Raw genomic sequence first — 16,424 nt, forward strand, 5'->3', positions numbered from 1 at the left:
AGAATTTGGAAGATGAAGAGTTCTGTTTTGCACATGTTAAGTTTTAAGTTGGGGGTCACATTCAAGTTGGGGGTCACATTCAAGTAGAGATGCAACACTGCAGAGAAGGAGAGAAGTCAGAACCGGAGATGTAGAGTAGGGAATCATCTGTTCAGAGATGGCAGCTGGAGCTGTGGGAGCTAATGAGTTCTCCGAGGGAGGGGGTGTAGATGGAGGATAGAAGTGGACCCAGAACTGAGCCTTTAGGGACTCCCCAGTTACAGGGTAGGAGGCCGAGAAGGAACCTGCAAAAGAGACTGAGAAGAAGCAACCAGAGAGATAGGAAGGAGAACCAGGAGAGGACAGTGTCAGTGAAGCCAAGGTTAGTTAAAATATTTCAAGGAGGAGGGGATAATCTACAAGTGTCAAAGACAGCGGAGAAATCATGAAGGATTAGGATGAAGCAGAATCCGTTGGATTTGGAGTGAAGGGTGCAGAAGCCAAGTTGGAGGGGGTTAAAGAGGGAACTGGAGGCAGTTGGTGTAGACAACTCACTCACAGAATTTACAGAGGAATGGTAGGAGGGAGCTGGAGGCAACAAAGGATTTTTTTTTCCAGATAAGGGATACATGAGCATTTTTGAAAGCAGTGGGAAGAAGCCACTTGAAAGTGAATGGTTGAAGATGGTGGTCAGGGAGAGGAGAAGAGATGGGGAAAATGATTTGATAGGATGGGAAAGGATGGGGTAGGAGAGGCGAGTGGTGGGGGGAGATTTTGAGAGGAGGAGAGAGATTGCTACTGCTGGAAGGTTGGGAAAGTCGAGGAAGTCGCAGGAGGAAGGAAGGATTGGAATAGAGCAGGGAAGATTTTAGGGAGTTTGTGCCCGATGACAGAGCAGACTGAAACAAACATCCCTCTCCAATCAGCAGCCCCAGATGCGCAGCATCAGGGACCCATAAAGTCAGGCTTCGGCAGCTCCAGGAAAGAGATGGCTGGGACCCCTCCATCTGATGAATTACCTCAGTAGGGTCCTTTCCAACCTCCATAGCAATTTTTTTTCTTTTATGGTATTTAAGTGCTTACTATGTGTTAAGCACTGTGCTAAGCACTGGGGTAGATACAAGCTAATCAGGCTGGACACCCTCCACATCTCCCATGGTGACCCACAATCTTAATCCCCATTTTCCAGATGAGGTAACTGAGGCCCAGAGAAGTGAAGCGACTTGCCCAAGGTCACACAGCAGACAAGTGGCGGAGCCAGGATTAGAACCCGGGTCCTTCTTGCTCCCAGGCTGTACCCACTAGGCCAAGTTGCTTCCACAATTACATATGTCTGTGGGATTCTGCTATGTGGCAGAAAGAGGTGAATTGTTCTAAAAGCCAGCCTTTTACAGGCCCAAGTTCGGGAGGATGGAAGAAAGTCTCCAGGCCTTCACACCTACATGTTGGGTTCCTCCCTCAGCGAATGCATTAAGAAACCATTCCTTCTCCTCCTTCCCAGCAACCAGTAAGCAGCTGGAGCTAACTCTCCAGTGTCTGCCAGCGACCCAGAACACATATGAAAAATGCTTTTGAAACTAAGCCTCCTCTATCAGATGCTTCAATATGTAAAACATGCTTTTACTTTTAGGTTTTCTTTGCCAATGTACCTTTCCTCCATGGCTTCGGTAAACAACAAGCCAAGAGTCCCCCGTGGTTTCCATAGACCGAACGGAAGGCTGGAGTCCTAAGAAAATGGCCCTCCCTGAGCTCTAGCTGCAGCCCTCTATAAAGATGAGAAGAACCTCCAAGCACTTAGGAATGCTAAAAACCAAGAGTTCTCAACACCAAGCAACGACTGGAAAAATGTTCGCTGAAGAGAAATCTCAAGCTCACATTTATTACGGATGGCACAAACTTCTCCCATCAAAAACCATGGGAGACAAGGAATTTATTGCTGTGATACTGAGGCATCTGATAAAAGACACGTAGTATTTGGGATAGATACAATGTAAGGTCAGAGAACTTGGGGTCTAATCCCAGCTCTGACACTTTCATCCATTCACTCAATAGTATTTATTGACCGCTGACTATGTGCAGAGCACTGTACTAAGCGAATGGAATGAACAAGTCGGCAACAGATAGAGACAGTCCCTGCCATTTGACGGGCTTACGGTCTAATCGGGGGAGATGGACAGACAAGAACAATGACAATAAATAGAGTCAAGGGGAAGAACATCTCATAAAAACAATGGCAACTAAATAGAATCAAGGCGATGTACAATTCATTAACAAAATAAATAGGGTAATGAAAATATATACACTTTCATTCAATTCATTCAATAGTATTTATTGAGCGCTTACTATGTGCAGAGCACTGTACTAAGCTCTTGGAATGAACAAGTCAGCAACAAATAGAGACAGTCCCTGCCGGACACTTGCCATCCTCATGGCCTTGGGCAAGTTGCTTAACTTCTCTGTGCCTCAGCCTCCTCATCTGCAGAATGGTGATTTATACCTGTCCTCCTTCCTAGACTGTGAGACCTACATGGGGCCTGATTATGCTGAATCTACCCCAGTGCTTGGTACACAGCACACATTTAACAAATCCTATTATCATTACTATTATTACTGCTGTTATAAGCAGTTTGGACACAGTCCCTGGCTAAGAAGGATGGAGAACAGGTATCTGATCTCCATTTTACAGCTGAAGAAACTGAGGCCCAGGGAAGTTAGATAACTTGCCCAAGGTCACACAGCAGGCAGGTGGTGAGGTCAGGATTAGAATTCCTGACTCCCCTACTCTGCAGCTCATGAGCTCTTATCTTCTGGGATTTGGTCCAGCTAATGGTTATGGCCTGTTACTTCATTCATCACCCCACTACCCACCTCCCCCTTTAGACTGTAAGCCCCTTCTAGACTCTAAGCTCTCCCAAGTGCTTAGTACAATGCTCTGCTCAGAGTAAGTGTTTAATAAATAACATTGACTGATTGATTCATGCTTTGAGGCTCCTGCTCTGAGGAGCCTGTTGGCTCAGTGGAAAGATCCTGGGCTTCGGAGTCAGAGGTCATGGGTTCGATTCCCGGCTCTGTCACTTGTCAGCTGCGTGGCTGTGGGCAAGTCACTTCACTTCTCTGTGCCTCAGTTACCTCATCTGTAAAATGGGGATTAACTGTGAGCCTCATGTGGGACAACCTGATTACCCTGTATCTACCCCAGCGCTTAGAACAGTGGTCTGCACAGAGTAAGCGCTTAACAAATACCAACATTATTATTATTATTATTGTTGTGCGTAGGGAATGTGTCTATCGTTATATGTACTCTCCCAAGCACTTAGTACAGTGCATTAATGCACTCCCAATATCCAGAAAATTGAGTAAAATATATAAATATATTGAAATAGAAGAATTAAAAAATTAAATGGGAATATGCTTTTACGGTCAAATTATATTGTAAATATGTGCCAGTAATGAAATATTATGAAATTGATTATTTGTTCATATGTAAATGTGATGTTAATTTTCAAAGTGCTATACTTTGCATCTTATTAAGCAAATAGGAACTTTGTACTGACAGAGTAGAGATGCCATTATTTATGCAAAATAGATATTTATGGCAAATTGAAATGGGCTATAACCACTCTATTCAAGTCAGCCCAAATACTTCAAAAAGGAAGAGGAAGGGAAGTACTTAAAGTCAAGATAAACTTTGCTTCATTATCTCCTTATCTTGAGGCAAGAGAGTGTTATAACTAATGTGTCATTAAAATTCAATAGCACTACAGAACCTAATAGAAGACTGTTATAATGGGGGTTTGCTTTTATAAACCTAACCCAATTGATTCACAGGTGAAAAGTTCACGGGACCGAGAGTCGAAAGACAAGAGTTCTAATCCCAGCTCCCTCGCTGGCCTGCTGCCTGACCTTGTGCCTCATTTCCCTGGGAAATGGGGTTAAAGTACCACCATCCCTTCTTAGACTGCGAACCTGGTGAGGGAACAGTTACAATGCCAGATCTCACTATGTTATTTCGACCCCAGAGCTTAGCGCAGTACTTTGACACAGAGTAAGAGCTTAATAAATACCATAATAGCTACCATTACTATATCACATAGGGGAAAAGGAAGAAGAAAGAGAACTGAATAAATCAGCTTGTTTTATAATCTTACCCATCCCACTGCCCAATTTCAAATAGAGGACAACCGCCCCAGAACACAGTGTGTCTATATACAGAATTAATTTACAAGCATCTCTCTTTGTTGTTGGGGGAGGAGGGGGGGCGGGAAGACAATTATTGTAACCTGTCTGACCTAGACAATAGAAATTGTGACCTTTCCCATCCCTAGGGGAATTTTCTAGAGACTTTCAGTGATTTACAAGGACTGCTTACACTCCAAGCAATCTGGACTCTCCCTCAGACAGCCATAAATCATGCTTAAGAGCAGGTATGTCTCCGAAGTCACTTCAAGGATTAAAGAGAAATTGAAATGGCCCATCATGCCACACTGACCACACTCAGTGGTCACTAACTCCTCACTCTTCACCAAATTACCCCCCTTTCAGATTTTGCTCTAGGAGCACTTTAGTGTTCATTATCTGGGGCTAAATTAAAACAAGAGACACATACAGACATGGTTTCTCCGACCTTATCAGGGGCGATCATGAAATACGCTTTCTTTTGTCACCTGCGCATTCGCATCGGATCCGGGAGAAACTCACTCGTGGATTCTCCAAATATTCATATGCCAGGCAGAATTTCTCCTGCTCGTGACCAGAAACCACAAAAAATGCTTCCTTGTCATTTGCATAACTACCTTCTTCTCCTCAGAGGCGGGGAGACGACTTCACGGAGGGAGGTGCAAAGATTTGATTCAGTTCACCTTTGCATAACAATGCTCCAGTTTTAATAAGGCGCCCTAACTTGCGTGGCTCCATCTGGGGTCAATTTTCTTTCTTTTCCTCCAGCCGGGGAGAAGGGACACCTCCTGACTTCATCGAACATTCTTGGGGCAAAATCATAGAGGTTTTTTGTCTTTGAAAAACATCCGTTTCCAATACACTTGAGGTCAAACACCCATCGGGTTCCAAACCTTGGAAGCTATTATGTCCTTTCAGAAGAAGTCAGGCATTGAGCCCTTAGCACTAAGGAGCAAACTCTAAATGATCCTTTTAAACCTTTAAAATGACAGGCAGAAACAAGGGTATTTATCAAACCACCACTGTGTACTCTCTGGCCAAATACTGTAATTCAATCCAAATGGATCCTGTAACCACAGGATTTTTTTTTTAACAGAGAGTAAGTGCCTGCATGACAGGAGATTCGAAAATGCTGAAGTTTTTCCATTCAAATTTGAACTTGGGTGACGTGCATAGAAAAATGCACTTTCCATTTGCCCCCATTAACCAGGAAGGCACTGAAAACTGGTGTTCTAACTAAAACCAATTCTCCATGGGGTGATTTAAATAATATGGTTTGGGGTTGGGTGTTTTTTCTCCAACTTCCATCCGGAAGGGAAATATTAATACGCTTTGTCATTAGTACGAGGGAAGTGTTGGCCAAAGGGCTGGGAATAAAATGAAAAAAAATAAAAATAAGAAATTTTTAAAAGCCCATATAAGATCAGGAATATTTCATGTCACAGAAAAACTAAATTATGTGTAGCACAATTCTTGCTAACCTGCAAGAACTAGATGAGAGATTTCCAAGAGGGATGTCCTAAAAGTAATGGCGGGAGAGAAATAAGCAAATCAATACAATTAAAAATATCACCTCTGTAATATTGTATTCTCCCAAGAGCTTAGTATGGTGTTCTATACACAGTAAGTGCTCAGTAAATATAACATTGATTGTGAACCTTTTCATCATCTGAATCAATCAGTAGTATTTACTGAACACCTACTGTGTGCAGAGTATAAACTTGAGAGAATATAATAAAGTACAATAAAGACAGGAAGGTCAGGTAAACACATTTCTGTGCCCTTCATCAAAATCTGCCAGCTCTTGGAATCTAGTTTATTTTAGCATCTTTGTGTGACCTTTTATCATATCAACATTTGGAAGAATTCCCTTCATCTTAAACTGTAATTTTGCCAGAGGTTAAGGGCACTCTTTTTTGTTGTTGTCTTTTAAACTTGTTTTTTGAAAATGTATGCTAACAATATGATAAGGCAAAATGATGTCGCCCGGATTAATTGAAATAAGTGTGAATATTTCAAAAACAGTTTAATTGTAAAATTGAAAACATATTTGGTTTAGGAAGAGTTCTCCAAGTTTTGATTTAGAAGCCTTGTAGGTGGAGGGGGATGGAGAAGATGGGTTCCAAATGTGAATCTAGGAGCCTGCAGTCAGAAAGTTTGGGGGCACCTCTGCCTAGAAGCTTGGGGCAGGGAGGCACTCCACACTTCTATCAAGTGATGTCAATAGAGTTCTTAATGTTTCAGTGAGCACGGACATTTTGATAGGCTTCCTCAAGCCCCTGCAAGTCAACCAGCAGTGGCAGTAATGGTGTTTACTGAGCCCAACACACTGAAGTAAGCACATGGGAAAGTATAACAAAAGCAAATTATTAATAATTGTAGTATATGTTAGGTGCACTGTAAAAACCACTGGGATATACACAAGTTAAATGGATCAGACACAGCCCCAGTCCCACACATGGATTCTAGTCAAAGGAGGGAGAAGAGAAAATGACATGTTCCCTGCCCACAAGGTGCTCATAGTCTAATGAGGATCCTATTCTTAAAAAGTGGGCGGAACAGAAAAACCGAGATCAGTGAAGAACAACTATGCCAGTATGAAAGACTAGACTCAATCAGAAAAAAATAAGTGAATATGCAACTGAAGATATTAGACATGTACAAATTTACTCAAGTGCATATTCAGTTAGATATGTAATTGTTGAAGACAGGTATAAACACACAGATGTTGCAGGATCTGTACTCCTCAGGGTGTTGGAGATTATTTGGGGAAGGATTACAAGAGTGGCCCAGTAGATAGAGAACGGGCCTGGGAGTCAGAAGGACTGGGTTCTAATTCTGGCTCCACCATCCGTCTGCTGTGCGACCTTGGGCAAGTCACTTCACTTCTCTGGGCCTCAGTTACCTCATCTGGAAAATGGGGATGAAGACTACGAGCCCTATGAGGGACAGGGACTGTGTCCACCCCAATTATCTTGTATCTATTCCAGCACTCAGAACAGTGCCTGGCACAAAATAACTGCCTAACAAATGCCACAATTATTATTATTACTAGAGGTGGTGGAATTCTGTGAAATCTCTGAAGACAGGGAGAGCTGAGGTCTAGCAGACTTGGGTGGCAATAAAGAATTTCAGGCCCTGGGGACAGTGTGAGCAAGTGGTCAGAGAAGTGAGTTGAGAGTACGGAAAAATTAAAATAATAATTATGAAAGCTAGTAAGTGTTTATTATGTGGCAGGCACGTTCTAAGTGCTGGAGTAGATACAAGTTAAGCAGTTTGGACACAGTCCCTGCCCCACATGGGGCTCACAGTCTAAGCAGGAGGGAGTAGGATTTAATACCCATTTTACAGCAGGAGTAACAGAGGCACAGAGAAGTTACTTGACTTGCCCTAGATCACAGAGTGGACATGTGGCAGAGCCAGGATTAGAGCCAAGTCCTCTTGACTCGCAGGCCCGTGTCCTTCCCATTAGGCCACACTGCTTCAGAAGATGAAGGAAAGATGAAGCAAATTAGAAGATGAGTGAGGAGTGTGAACTGGGCAGGGAGTGGGTGAAGAGACTCAAAAGATAGATGAAAAAAGCTGGTGGAGAACCTTGAAACGAGTCATGAGTTTTGGGGGAGAGAGGGGGCAACCACTGGAGGTTTTTGAAGAACGAAAATATCTGCTGAGTGTCATTTCAGGAAGATAATTCAGGCAGCAGCAGAGAATATGAACTGAAGTGGGGAAAAGCTAGAGGCAGGAAGACAGAAATGAGACTAATATTATAGTCTAATTGTGCTGTGATGAGTTGCTGAAGAGAGCTGTTTGGGTGGAGGAGAATGGACAGATCAAGGAAATGCAGGATATAGAAGTTGCTTGAATGTGATAGCCAAAAGGCAATGAAGAATCAAGGATCATACCAAGCGCTGAAGTAGACACAAGTTAAACAGGTTGGACAACAATCCCTGTCCCATATGGGCCTCACCGTCTCAATCCCCATTTTACAGATGAGGTAACGGAGACACAGAGAAGTTAAGTGACCTGCCCAAAGTCACACAGCAGACAAGTGGCGGAGCCGGGATTAGAACCCACGACCTCTGACTCCTGAGCCCGTGGGCATGATCTAGGACCAGGAGTTTTGGATGCAAGAACAATGGAGGAACAGGCGACAATGGAGTTGTATTTGGTGGAGAGGGAAGGGTTGAGCAGCATGGTGTAGCGGATAGAGGATAGGCCTGAGAGTCAGAAGGTCACGGGTTCTAATCCCGGATCCTCCACTTCTCTGCTGTGTGACCTCGGCCAAGTCACTTCACTTCTCTGGACTTCAGTTCCCTCATCTGGAAAATGGGGATTGCGAATGTGAGCCCCTTGTCGGACAGAGACTGTGTCCAGTACGATTTGCTTTACTGCTATCAGGACGTGAACTTTAGCATGAAAGGATGGGAGTGTTGGTAGGGAGAGCAAGAGAGATGTGACAGCCTGGGAAAGACTGAGTGGATCACAGTCTGGAGGTCCCAGTGGAGGGTGAAGACAGAAAAGGTCGTGGTCATACAGCGGTAGGCTGGAATCAGTGAGGTTTGAGCTAGACCGTTGCCTGGAGATGATGAGCTCCGGCACGTGTCCGTGCTAATGTGAGGCTGAAATGGGATGAAGAGGTCAGCCGAGAGAGGAAGAGGGTCCTCGGAGGGTCGGGGGGATCATCGACATGAAGACTGAAGTCTCCGAGGAGCAGAGTCAGAGAAGGGAGTGAGAGAAGGAAGGAGAGGAAGGTGTGAAGTTCTGTCAGAAATGCACAGGGGACCAGAAGGGTGGTAGATACCAGTGATTAGGGTGACAGAGATGGATGAAGCAGGATTCAAAGAAAGGAAAAGGGAGAGAGGAAGGGGTAAAATAGAGTAAAAATGACACGGGGGACCGGGAGGAGGCACAGGCCAACTCTCCCCCTTTTTCCATGAGATGGGGGGAGTGGAGCAAGGTGACTCACTTCTGGAGAGCGAGAGGGCGGGGGCGGTTTGGGGTAACAACAATAGCATCATGGCTTAGTGGACAGAGCACAGACCTAGGAGGCAGAGGATAAAAAAGTCATAAAAAAGTCACCACTTCTCTATGCCTGAATTACCTCATCTGCATAATGGGGATTAAGACTGTGAGCCCCATGTGGGACAAGGATTGCATCCAACTTGAATTGGGTTCTAATCCCAGCTCCACCACTTGCCTGCTGTGACTTCACACAAGTCACATAACTTCTCCGTGCCTAGGGATTTTACAGATGGGGATTCAGGACCTGTTCTCCCTTCTACTGTGAGTCTCGAGTGGGCTGGAGACTGTGTCCGACCTAATTAACTTGTATCTAACCCAGCCCTCAGAACAGTGTTTGGCACACAGTAAGCACTTAAATGCCATAAAAAAGACCCTTCACTTATCTGTGCCTCAGTTTCCTTATCTGTAAAATGGGGATTAAGACTGTGTGCCCCATGTGGGACATGGACTGTGTCCAACCTGATTACTCCGTATCTACCCCAGCCCTCAGAACAGTGCCTGGCATGTAGTAAGCACTTAGCAAATACTATATTATATAAAAAAAGCACAAGCTCCAATCCCATAACCCAATCAACAATTTGGAATCCCCATGTGTTGAGACCAAATGGTACCATCTTATGGGAAATGCTACAACTTAATTTTTAATAGTTATTCCAAAATGGGCATGAAAAAAGGCCATTTTCAATTCAGGCCTTTAATTTCCAAAGCACTGTATCCTTTCACTAGGCCTTGGAGATTGAGCTGCTGCAATCCCATTTTAAGGATAGGAAATTTATCATTATTATTACTATGGTATTTGTTAAGCGCTTACTATGCACAAAGCACTGTTCTAAGCACTGGGGTAGATACAGCTAATCAGGTTGTCCCACGTGGGGCTCACAACCTTATTCCCCATTTTTTTACAGATGAGGTAACTGAGGCAAAGAGAAGTGACTTGCCCAAAGTCACACAGCAGAGAACCCGGGATTAGAACCCACGACCTCTGACTCCCAGGCCTGTGTTCTTTGCACTAGGCCACGTTGCTTCTCAAACCTACCACAGAGATGCTAACTGAAAGCGAAACGGGAAACATTTAGCTTTCACTCAGCACAGGTCTGGGAGTCAGAGGACGTGGGTTCTAATCCCAGCTCTGCCACGTGTCTGCTGTGTGACCTTGAGCAAGTCATTTAACTTCTCTGCACCTCAGTTTCCTCATCTGTAAAATGGAGATTAATCCTACTCCTACTTAGACTGTGAGTCCCATGAGGGACAGAGACTGTCCAACCTATTTAACTTGTATCTATCCCAACCCTCAGAACAGTGCTTGGCAGGTAGTAAGCACTTAAACGCCATAAAAAAGTCACTTCACTTCTCTGTGCCTGAGTTACCTCATCTGTACAATGGGGATTAAGACTGTGAGCCCCATGTGGGACAGGGACTGTAACCAACCTGAATAACTTGTATCTACTTAGAACTTAGCTTAGAACAGTGCTTGGCACACAGTAAGCACTTAGCAAAATTATTAATAAGTGACTTCCCGGAATCACAAAAGTAATCATTAGGGAAGTTGTGACTAACTCTGGCTGCCAGACTGATGTTCTGCTCATTCCGTTAGGCCCCAAATCCCTCGGTTTTAACAGCTAAATATAATGTTTAATTAGTCTTCTAAACGCATAGCTGAAAGGCCATTAGCCAGCCATTAGGCCCAATGTATCCATTTTCTTCAAACAATCAAAGGAAACCCTGATTTACTTAACCTGATTCCTAAAGTAATTCAGTAGAATAAAGGCAATTTAGCACCACTGCCTCAATAAACTTTCACATTTCCTTTCTGTCTGGGGAAGTCTCTTCAGGCTTCTGTCCGGCTGACAGTTTCCCTCCTGGCACATTCCACAGGGCAGCACCTTTCCCAGAAAGATGGCGTGAACCAGGCCCTCCTTCTCAGAGACAGCCTCCTCATCATCAAGGATATTTACTGAACGCTTACAACGTGCAGAGCACTGTACTAAGCACTTGAGAGAGGACAATGCAACCTCACTGACTTGAGTGGTGGAGAGGCGGCTGCAGGACTCCGGGTGATCCCAGTTCCTTCGGCCGGCTCACGTGATCTATAAAAAGGTCAAAGTGGAGACAGATGTTTTCTGCACCTTCTCTACCGGAGGAATCTCCTTCCAGATCTCCGCCTCAAAAGGCCAAGAAGAATCAGAGGTGGAATGATGGTCAAATGGCTCCTCCTCCTTTGGGAGTCTGAAAACCGGAGGATGAGGATAGGCCTCTCCTCAGAAGGCCGGGGACTCCTACCTGGTTTTAAACACGGTGAATTACTCTATAGTCCTGGAAAACAAAACGGTGTCTGTGGAGATGAAATAGAAGGACAAGGAAATGTAGCTGTTACTACAGGGCCTGGGGAGGTACAAGGTGTCAGCGAGGGCAGGATGGACATTCTGAGCTCTGCGCCTTGTTTCTCCCGAGCTTGCCGATGAGGCAGACAGCCTTGTAGATGGACGGCAAGCTCTCTGGGCAAGCGAGCATCGCAACAATGTTAGTATTTGTTAAGCGCTTACTATGTGCAGACCACTGTTCTAAGCGCTGGGGTAGATACAGGGTCATCAGGTTGTCCCACGTGAGGCTCCCACTCTAAATGCTCATTTTACAGATGAGGTAACTGAGGCACAGAGAAGTTAAGTGACTTGCCCACAGTCACGCAGCTGACAAGCGGCAGCGGCGGCATTCAAACCCATGACCTCTGACTCCCAAGCCTGTGTTCTTTCCACTGAGCCACGCTGCTTCTCTAACCTGCCTCACGGCCTACAGCCAGGGAAACTGGCCTCAATTTACACTTCCTCTCTCTCCCTTTATCCCCACTTTCACTCACCTTGGTTTCTATTGCCTTATTTGTTCAGTGCCTACTATGTGTGAGGCACTATATTAAGCACTGGGGTGGACACAAACATACTGGGTTAGACCCAGTACCCGTCATTCGTTCATTCAATTGTATTTTTTAAGCGCTTACTGCGTGCAGAACACTATACTGATGCTTGAGAAAGCAGCTTGGCTCAGTGGAAAGACCACAGGCTTGGGAGTCAGAGGTCACGGGTTTTAATCCTGGCTCTGCCGCCTGTCAGCTGTGTGACTCTGGGCAAGTCACTTAACTTCTCTGTGCCTCAGTTACCTCATCTGTAAAATGGGGATTAAGACTGCGAACCCCATGCGGGACAACCTAATCGCCTTGTATCTCCCCAGTGCTTAGAACAGTGCTTTGCACAGTGTTTAGAAAATACCATCATTATTATTATTATTTATTCAATAGTATTTATTGAGCGCTTACTATGTGCAGAGCACTGTACTAAGCGCTTGGAATGTACAAATGGGCAACAGAGACGATCCCTGCCCTTTGACGGGCTTACGGTCTAATCGAAAATCAATATAATCAGTGACACAAGTTCCTAAATCTTCAGTCTGGTCTGCAGCATGTAGCCAGAGCAATTAACAAAGTAAGCAGCTGCCCGAACAGGGACTTGAACCCTGGACCCTCAGATTAAAAGTCCGATGCTCTACCGACTGAGCTATCCGGGTACTATTATTAGAAGGGAGGAGGCAGACATCATTACAAATAAACAGACATCAATACAAGTAAATAAAATTACAGATATATACATAAGTGCTGTGTGGCTGCGGGGGGGTCGGGGGGAAGAGCAAAGGGAGCAAGTCAGGGCGATGCAGAAGGGAGTGGGAGATGGGGCTCCCACACGGGGCTCACAGTTTCAATCCCCATTTTACAGATGCGGTAACTGAGGCACAAAGAGGTGAAGTAACTTGCCCAAAGTCACAGTGCACAGTCTTGGGAGTCAGAGGACGTGGGTTCTAATCCCAGCTTTGCCACTTGTCTGCTGTGTGACCTTGGGCAAGCCACTTAACTTCTCTGTGCCTCAGTTACCTCACCTGCAAAATGGGAATTAAGACTGTGAGCCCCACGTGGGACAACCTGATTACCTCGTATCCCTCCCAGCACTTGGAACAGAGCTTGGTACATAATAAGCACTTACGAAATACCATTATTATTATTATTATTATTATTAAGTGGTGGAACCGGGATTAGAACCCATGACCTCTGACTCCCAAGCCCATGATCTATCCACTATGTCATGCTGCTTCTCCTATCTGGAAAGGAGAATCAGAAAGAGGAAAGAGATATAAAGGCCAAAGTAGGCACCAACCTGCAGCCCAAATAATAATAATAATGATTATGGTATTTCTTAAGTGCTTACTCTGTGTCAAGAACTGTCCTAAGCGCTGGGGTAGATATAGGCTAATCAGGTTAGACACAGTCCCTGTCCCACATGGGACTCACAGTCTCAATCCCCTTTTTACAGATGAGGTGACTGAGGCCCAGAGAAGTAAAATGACTTGTTCAAGGTCACAGAGCAGACAAGTGGCAGAGCCAGGATTAGAACCCAGGTCCTTCTGACTCCTAGGCCCATGCTCTACTCACTAGACCACACTGCTTCCGAGTGGAAGACCTGAGTTTAGTTAATTGGGAATAGTAAAGCTCACAGTGTTTAGACTGTAAGCTCATTATGAACAGGGAACATGTTTGCTAATTCTGTTGTATTGTCCTCTCCCAAGTTTTACTACTAATAATAATAATGTTGGTATTTGTTAAGCGCTTACTATGTGCAGAGCACTGTTCTAAGCCCTGGGATAGACACAGGGGAATCAGGTTATCTCACGTGGGGCTCACAGTCTTCATCCCCATTTTACAGATGAGGTAACTGAGGCACAGAGATGCTAAGTGACTTGCCCACAGTCACACAGCTGACAAGTGGCAGAGCCAGGATTCGAACCCATGACCTCTGACTCCAAAGCCCGTGCTCTTTCCACTGAGCCACGCTGCTTCCCTGCTCTGCACATAGTAAGAGCTTAATACCACAGATTGATTGAGTGATTGACAGAAAGCAGGAGACCTTCAAAACTCTCTTTTCTCCCCCAGCAGTTTCAAGTCCCTTTCACCCTATTTTTAATACCATTATTCATTCAAGATGGGAGGTCTGTTGCCATTATTGATGGCGTGGTGAAGTCAACCTCATTTTTTTGGCAGAATGAAAATAGGCTATTGCAGGAATCAGGCACAGAGACAGTGGAGACCCAGCACATGTGCCTATTTGTTCATTTTAGATGATCAGCCTTCAGGGCCGGGCTGAGACCTCCCAGAACTGACACCATATGCTCCACAACGCTCAATGGTGATAATTATATTGATTTTTTCCATTGTCTTAATGATGAAGATTTGCTGCCAAAGAGTAAATCCTAACAGATTTTAAAATGAGAGTTCAGGCTGTCGTTGCCAGTTTGCCTTTGTTTGATGCAGATTTGGAAACGAGAGCTTCAGTGAGGAAAAGCGTTATCATGGTGTCCAAAACTGTGCCCAATTCGGGGGAAGAAGGAGCTTGGATTCTACTCTCTCTGACCCCGTGGTTCCGATAACATAACCTACACGTCCCATGGCCTTATTCATTCAGTCGTATTTATTGAGCACTTACTGTGTGCAGAGCACTGTACTAAGTGCTTGGGGGAGTGCGATATAACAATAAATACATTCCCTGCCCACAATCAGCTTACAGTCTAGAGAAGGAAACAGACATTAATATAAATAACAGATATACACATAAGTCCTTTAGGGCTGGGAGGGGGGATGAGTAAAGGGAGCAAGTCAGGGGACGCAGAAGGGAATTGAAGAAGAGGAAAAGGGGGCTTAGTCAGAGAAGATGTGCCTTCAATAAGGCTTTGAGGGGGAGGAGGAGGAGAGTAATTAACAATGTAGGAGTCTCCCATCAGAAAAGGATGATGAGGCTCGAACATGGGATCGAGGGGAATTGATTCGAGTTCTAGTGGCTTTCACGGTGCCACACCAAGTTCTCATCCATGCCAGCGTGTTCCCATTGGGGCACTGAGGCAGATGAGTGAGCGGGAGGGCAGGGAATCAGCACACGCTTAGTCCACGTTAGCCAGCTGCAGACAGAACCGGCACTACGAATCCGCATCCCTCTTTTCCCAAAGTAGTGCTCCTTCTCCTGGACCAATCACGGTCAATAACAGTGCCACCAGTCAGTCATTTGCAATTATTGAGCACTTACCGTGTGCAAAACACTTTACTAAGTGCTTGGGAGAATACAATAACAGACGACATTCCCTGCCCACAGTGACCTCACTACTGATTAACAGCTCTCTACTATGGGAAGTCATTCATTTATTCATTCAATAGTATTTATTGAGCGCTTACTATGTGCAGAGCACTGGACTAAGCGCTTGGAATGGACAAATCGGTAACAGATAGAGACAGTCCCTGCCCTTTGACGGGCTTACGGTCTAATCGGGGGAGACGGACAGACGAGAACAATAGCAATAAATAGAATCAAGTCCCTCTCAGGGTCGCACCTGAAGAGTTTCCAGTACTCTACCAATCTCGGCGATGGGAGGGAATATCAAGCAGAGGCCTGTCCATTAGATTTCTAGCTTGGGCAGTGGCTAGCGAGTGGAAGGCCATCTGCTACAAGTCAAAAGTCCCCCGTGCTGGGCGGCAGCTGCATGGGAGAGAGTCGAGGGCAGAGACGCGAGTTTACCGCACGGAAAGCGGCAATGGTAAACCACTTCCGTATTTTTACCAAAAAAACTCTATGGATCCACTACCAGATTGATTGCAGACGGACAGCGGGGCGTTCTGAGAGAGATGTGTCCGTGGTGTCGCTATGGGTCGGAAATGACTTGACAGCCTAAGATGAGACGACCCTGGGAAGCAGCTTGGCCTAGTGGTTTAGTTTGGGCTTGGGAGTCTGAGGACCTGGGCTCTAATCCTGCTTCTACCACTTGCCTGCTGTGTGACCTGGAGCAAGTCGCTTAACTTCTCGTGGCCTCGGTTTCCTCCCCTGTAAAACGGGGACTGTTTTACCTGTTCTCCCTCCTATCGATCAATCAGTGGTACTGAGTGCTTACCGTGTGCAGAGCACTATACTATGCACTTCAGTACAACAAAATTGGCAGATATATTCCCTGTCTACAACAAATGTACAATCTAGATGGGAAGACAAACATTAATATAAATACAAAAGCTATGGATATAGACATAAATGCTGTGGGGTTGAGGGTGGAATGAATATCAAGTGTCCAAATGCATAGATGATGCAGAAAGGAGATGGAGTCTGGGAAATGAGGACTTAATCGGGGAAAGCCTCTTGGAGAAGATGTGACCTTAATAATACTAATAATAATTA

At 45.0% G+C, this 16,424-nt stretch overlaps 1 protein-coding gene and 1 non-coding gene across 2 annotated transcripts in view; both read right to left on the reverse strand.

Annotated features, from left to right (window-relative positions):
* RET (ret proto-oncogene) overlaps nt 1–16,424 on the reverse strand; it is a 154,305-nt gene that overhangs the window by 125,098 nt on the left and 12,783 nt on the right. The gene's annotated exons all lie outside the window — the stretch shown is intronic.
* Nucleotides 12,660–12,732, reverse strand: TRNAK-UUU. Its single transcript has one exon. It is a non-coding gene; the product is annotated as a tRNA-Lys (tRNA).

Source organism: Ornithorhynchus anatinus, chromosome 3 (assembly GCF_004115215.2).
Source record: "Ornithorhynchus anatinus isolate Pmale09 chromosome 3, mOrnAna1.pri.v4, whole genome shotgun sequence".
Classification (NCBI taxonomy): Eukaryota; Metazoa; Chordata; class Mammalia; order Monotremata; family Ornithorhynchidae; genus Ornithorhynchus; species Ornithorhynchus anatinus.